The sequence below is a fragment of the Chinchilla lanigera genome, unplaced genomic scaffold (genome assembly GCF_000276665.1).
Source record: "Chinchilla lanigera isolate Chin_1 unplaced genomic scaffold, ChiLan1.0 scaffold00048, whole genome shotgun sequence".
NCBI lineage: Eukaryota > Metazoa > Chordata > Mammalia > Rodentia > Chinchillidae > Chinchilla > Chinchilla lanigera.
In genome coordinates, this window is record NW_004955449.1 from 17,952,338 (window position 1) to 17,958,669 (window position 6,332).

Here is a 6,332-nt window from a genome sequence, read left to right on the forward strand (position 1 = left end):
AATGGCTACAAAGCAAAGGCTGCTAGTGTCCCTAGTTTTCCTGTTGGTTAGGCTTACCCCTCAGTGTCCACAGAGATGCACTACTTAGTCTGGGGTTTTCTGGCAGATAGTGCAGTGTATCTAGTTATCCCAGTTCTCAGACGTAGGTATTGGTGTCAGCTGATTGCAGACCATCTTATCCAGTTTTCCTTTGCTGTTCAGGGTGCATGTATGGCCCAGCTAGGGTAGAACTGGTGGCACAATTCTGGTTCAATGGACCTGTGTTCCCAGGTAGTTTACGGTATAGGAAAAACCCAGACAAGAAATGTAGGGTCAACAGTTTGTGGACAGTTTGATTCTGTGACTCCAGTCAGTTGAGGATGAGCAGAGGAGCCAGGTGCTGCACCGAGAACAATCACAGACTGTCTGTGCCTGTGACCTCCCTTAGTAAAACACAGATGCAAACCTCACTGCCAGCAGCTCATGGAATGCTCCCCAGTTGGCACTGAGCATGACCAGGGAGTGCCCACATGTGAACCCCCCCCCCAGTGAGAAGAGTTCATGGGCCTTCTGAGTGGGTAACTTCTGTCCACTGTGGGTGCACAGAAGGCACAAACTAGACTGTAATGGCTGCAGAGTCCTGGGTCACCTGCTCTACCCTCAGGAAGTAGATGGGAAATACATGGCTCTTTCAGTGGCTTTCAGCTGGGAACTGTGGTGTTGGCGGGTCGCAGTCTGCTTGATTCTGCTTCTCTAGTCAGTTCAGAACACACACAGGAACCAGACGCAGACCACTACAACAGCAATCACAGACTTCCAGTGCCTGTGACCTCCAGGAGGTTGGGGTGCAAGTAAAGCACCTACATTACTGTTTCTGTAGATTTAAAAATCTGTATTCAAAGTGCTAGTATTTGAATTTAAAAAATTATGCTACTTATTTACAGAGAAAAGATATAAGTACATTATTTCCAACCTAAAAAGAGAGGAAACTTTTGAGGCAATAAACAGCTGTTGTTAGCGAGGTCACCAAACTACAGTGTGTTGTGCTCACCATGGGTGCTGACTCCTGGGCTATGTTCTGGGACATACTCACTGAGCTAGGTGTGGACTTTGAGGTGGTGGGTGTTGCACTGGTTAAGATTCCTGATGCTGCCATTTTAGAAGTCACTGAGGATTCCATAGTGACAATTGTCACATTGATGGAAACCAAGGAAGCTGTAGTTGTTAATGGTTTCACAGTGCTCCCCATACCATTGGATCTGTTTGTATTGTTGGAAGATACAGGCTCTTTTAGGTCAGCACTGGAGTCAACCAGAGGGACAGGAATCTCTGGAGGTCTCTTCAGCTTGCCGGCACCTGGGAGTGCCAGCACCTGCAGCAAGACACCTCTCAGCCATAAACAAAATGTTTCCCAGTGTGCTGGGGCTTCCCAAGCTGCCAAGAAAGTGGCTGCGGGTCGCCATGGTGAGGTGGGGGGTGTGTCACTTTAGCAGTCATTTCCTGGGGCTCTTCCTAGCCTTGAGAAGCACAATGACCCTATGGAACTACCCAGCTCAACATCCTGCTGACTACACCAGACGTTGACCCACTTGGGGGGCCCAAGGGAGAGTTTCATGGATGAGGTCTCCAGATTAAGAACACACATGTATTAGGCAATAGCAGGCATCATGGAACATAACAGAGCACATGAGCCGCCTATGTCTTTCTTATATAATTTTAATACAGGTTACTATCTCATAGTTACATTCTTTCATGCTAGTCTCACTGGCTCATGCATAGTTTTCATTGCTATGTCACAATTATGTAACTACATCTCATCATGCACTTGTGGTAGACAAGCAGGGTCACATCTTCAGGTGTCCATAGAAAGCAAGCTTCTATTGACCTTTTTGACATGTGTTGAGTGGTTCTCCACTACTGTGCACAGGAAAAAGAACCAGGGCCAAAATCCTTGCCTCCAGCTTTGGTGCCACTGTGTGAAAGAAAAACATGAGTTGTATCACCTGCAAAAAAGTGAAAGATGATGAAATCTTCTTGAAAACAGATAAAGATGTACATGGGTTCTGTGTCTAGAATGGTGGTCCATGAAATCTTCCTGAAAACAAGCTTACCTTGTAACTTAGTAGCTCACACATGGGCATTATGTGGTGCAAAAGACTGTTGGAAGGATTCAAAGGATTAATTTGCTTTGGCTCTTCACTTAACCAAGCATCAGTTAACAGAATGCCTTGATCGTCCTCACATTCTCAGACCTGAGATGATTCCACCATCAGACAGTTTGGTGCAGTCCTGGTGCAGATCTCCCTACTATTAAGGACCTAGATACCCTTAACAATGGAATAGTCGACCTGCAAAGGGAAATAATAATGTGCAACAGGACCTTAAGTGGGGAAAAGATACATGAAATAGAGGACAATTGAGGTTCAATATCTTGAGGATGAAATTCAAAGGGACAGTGTTAACCTGCAACTCTACAGGCCCAGAAGCATCAAGAACAGAAACTCCTTGACAAACTGGATGAGCAGAAAGCCCAGCTAGAACAGCAACTCAAAAAATTATGAAAGAAATGTGCTGAGGAGGCCAAGTTAAGCTCAGCATTGAAAGCAGAAGTAAGTACTCAAGAATCACAGATCTCCACTTACGGGGATGTGGGGGCCCAAGCTAAAGAACTGAGCCACTACAACAAAAAGAGCAGATTTGGAGGAGAGTGTGGAGCAGAAGAGGCTCTGCTGGAACCTCTTCACAGCACCTGCAAGATTCACAGCACAAAATCAGTTCATGGAAATGAGGCTGATGGACCTGGAAGATCTGGCAAAATCTCATAATCAATTGAATTGGTGCAGCAGCCCACTCAGCATGCTTGTAAGTGGTTCTACAGGTTCTTGTAGGCATAAACAGTGATGGTGAAGCATTTAACCTTAAAGTACAGCTGAAGGCCACAGTAGCATAGTTTCTGAAGCCCTACACAAGAATTCTCCAGCAAGAAAGAGTCCTGAAGTACCACTTTCAGATGGGACTGATTAATATGAAGTGGTGACTGCAGCTGTTAATGAAGAAGTTTCTCCTGATACTGACACTGATAAGCCAGGTGTGGTGGCACATGCCTGTAATCCTGGAAGACGAGAGGCTGAGGCAGGAAGATTGTTGTGAGTCTGATGCCAGTCTTGGCTGCAAGGTGAGCTCAAGGCCAGCCTAAACTGCATAGCAAGACTCTCTAAAAAAGAAAAAAAAGTAACAGAAATTGACAGTTGGAAACACGCAAAAGAGAAAGATTGAGTTCATGTGGGATCAAGTTCACTACTACAGCCAGTTATGGGCACAAACTTGTATTTATTCCATTGTAATTCTTTGGCTGGCAGCGATCCTATCAAGGGTGATCCCTTTGGGAAAATCGACCCATTGGGTGGTACTCCTTTCACAGTTTCATATCCCTTTGTGTCTGACGGAGTCCCCAAGCAAGCTTCTATTGACCTTTTTGCCGTTTCAGGTACTGAACCTTTCACTGCACCCAGCATCAGCAATAAAGCACTGGGAGAAACAATGAAGCACAATGACCCTTTTGCTCCTGGCAGAATGTTGTTCTTTCAGCAAGCGAGTCACCAACAGACTCCCTTTGCTTCTGTTTTGTGAAATGAATCATTTGGACGTGGATTTTCTAACTTCAGCACCTTGTCCAAGGTCAATAATGAAGATCCTTTTTGGTCACTTATGTTGAGCTCTGTCACCAGTGTGGTAACTCCAAAAATGACTTTGAGGAAACATCGGTCAAGAATGAAGACAAAACTCAAGTACTGCCACCAGTGAATGGAACTCTAACAAGACTCTGCACATCACCACTTGGGAAAAATACCCATCAGCAAATTGGATTCTTCTGAACTCCTTAGAGCAAACGGTTGACCCCTTTAAGCCTTCCCAGGCCATATAGGCCCTGCTTATTCTGACATGTTTTGTGATTTATCCAATTCTTCTACATCTACTACTGTCAACAAAGAGGCTGACCTAAGCAACTATGCTAACTTCAGTGCTTATGCTTCTGATAGGTATAGGACTGAATGGGCCAAGAGGGAGGGTGAGAGAGACAAAGAGCAGAGGCTTGCTCAACTGAACCAGAAAGAAAAAAAAAAAAAGACTTGGGACTGGCTATTGCAATGTGCAAATCTGAAATATCAGAAGCAAGAAGTCCCTTGTCCTTTGTCAACAATACAATATTTTTCTCCCTGTGTATTCAAGCTATGCACATTGTCTATTAAAACTACCTATGAGCATGGGAATGCAAAGAGTTTAAGATTCTTGTAATTGTGACAAAAGTCGAGGAATTTTTTAAATCTTATTTTTGATTTGTCTCTTTTTTTCCTTCCTGAAGAAACTGTAATTGAGATGAGACAGCTTCACCTAGGGCCCTGGCTGCTGTGTTTATGCACTGAACTTCAGCCTGACTCTTCTACTTCACTGCACAGGTGGAATACCCATGCTTCTGTGCTACCCTTGACCTGTGCTATTCTTGACCTGTAGTTCTTCACGTGTGAGGCTGTGGGGTTCCTAGAGTTTGCAGTACTTGCCCTTCCTCTGAATAGCTGAAGGATGGGAAGGAAATAACCCATGTCTTTTACGACTGGTAGAAATTAGCAAGTTTAAAGTCCATTGTCAAATTTCCTTATGCTAAATATACTATTAATTTTTTTTTTATTTTGTTTTTTTGAGAAGGAAAAATATTTTGCATAGATCTGCTCCACTGTTGAAAAGAGACTATGGGTTGAACCATTTTAACTTGAGCCAAATTTTTCCTAAATACATGTATAACAGTTTAAATATATACATACATACATGCATATATACATACATAAATGGGCTGGGAATGTAGCTCAGTGTGAAAGCCCTGAGTTCAATCCCTAGTACCACATTTAAAAAAAATCATGGACTAGAGAAATTGTGGAGGCCATGTAATTGAAATCCTCCTTGTACACTGTAGCCAAGGGACAAGTATACAATTTAGACCACAAACTGTGACTCTCTTCCCCTTCCCATTTCTCTCACACTCTTTTTCAACAAGAATTTCTTATTATTTTTAACAGATAATAGATAAGTCATCTATCATATGAAAAAGAAGTCCATTTATATAGTAATAAAAGGACAGCATGTTTACCTACAAAGCAAGGTGTTTGGTTTGTCTCTGTACTTGTTCTTGATCCTGTGTGCATTTTGGCCTCTTTTTTTGCCTTTCTTTTTTTTGAGACAGAGTATTACTATGCAATTCAGGTTGGCCTTCAGCGCACTTTGTAACCCAGACTGGTCTCCAAATTGCTAAGATCCTCCTGTCTCACTTTTGTGCATTGTTTACCAGGAATTTTCATTTTCATGTAATGATTGTCTTCGGGGTAATAATACCACAGTCTAGCAGTGCACATTTTATTCATTTACATACACACACCCTTACCCAACTTGCCTGATTTCCCCTGTGTGGAGGAATCTACCATCGCCCTGTATACTGCAATCTTGCTGTGAATGTTAAAACAGCTAAGCTGGAGCAAGGGACTTCTTACACTATTATTTCGTTTGTTTATTTATTTATTTATTCATTTATTTATTTATTCACTTTTGTTAAATTGAGACAGGGACCAGCCTTGAACTCACTGTATAGGTCAGGCGGAGAATAGAGTGGAATGGAAAGGGTATGTTGGCCTCTGTGTAAGCAAGCAGGGACAGCTTACCCAATGCATTCCTGTACAGAGTTTCATGACATAGCACAACACAATACTTAGCAGTGTGTGAATGTTTCAGGAAGTTATGTGCAGAAAGTTGTTTTTCAGGTTGTACACTGGTATTATATGATCACATAGTAACATGTATAGAGCCTGTGTGCCAGCACATGACAGGAAGCCTGCTCTGTGTTTCTCTAAGAAGGTCACATAGGGAGAAACGTATATGACTATCCACAAGGCTTCAGTGTTCAAAGACAGGTCACAACACATACAGCCTCTGTGGCCTATATACATACCTGTGAATGCAATGGAATTTTATTGTGCCATTGTGCTAGCAAGTCGGTAAAGCTTACCCCATGTACACATATGCACAGTTCCAGGACATAAGCACCACACAACACTTAGCAGTCTGTGGGTGTTTCAGGAAGTTACCAGCAGAAAGTTGATTTCCGTGATGTACACTGCTATTACATGATCATATAGTAACAGGTATAGTGCCCGTGTACCTACACATGAAGGAAACCTATGTCATTTAAACCAAAGCTTCTGCTGTGCTCAGGGAAAGGTGGAGATGCACTCACTCTTAGCGATCAAATGCAGAGATGAAGGAGTGCAGTGGACTGGGTATGGTGGACTATGTGCAAGCAAGCAAGG

At 43.0% G+C, this 6,332-nt stretch overlaps 1 pseudogene; it reads left to right on the plus strand.

Moving 5' to 3' along the window:
* The first annotated feature begins 1,031 nt into the window (after nt 1–1,031).
* On the plus strand, nt 1,032–4,229 carry LOC102003299 (annotated as a pseudogene).
* The last annotated feature ends 2,103 nt before the right edge of the window (nt 4,230–6,332 follow it).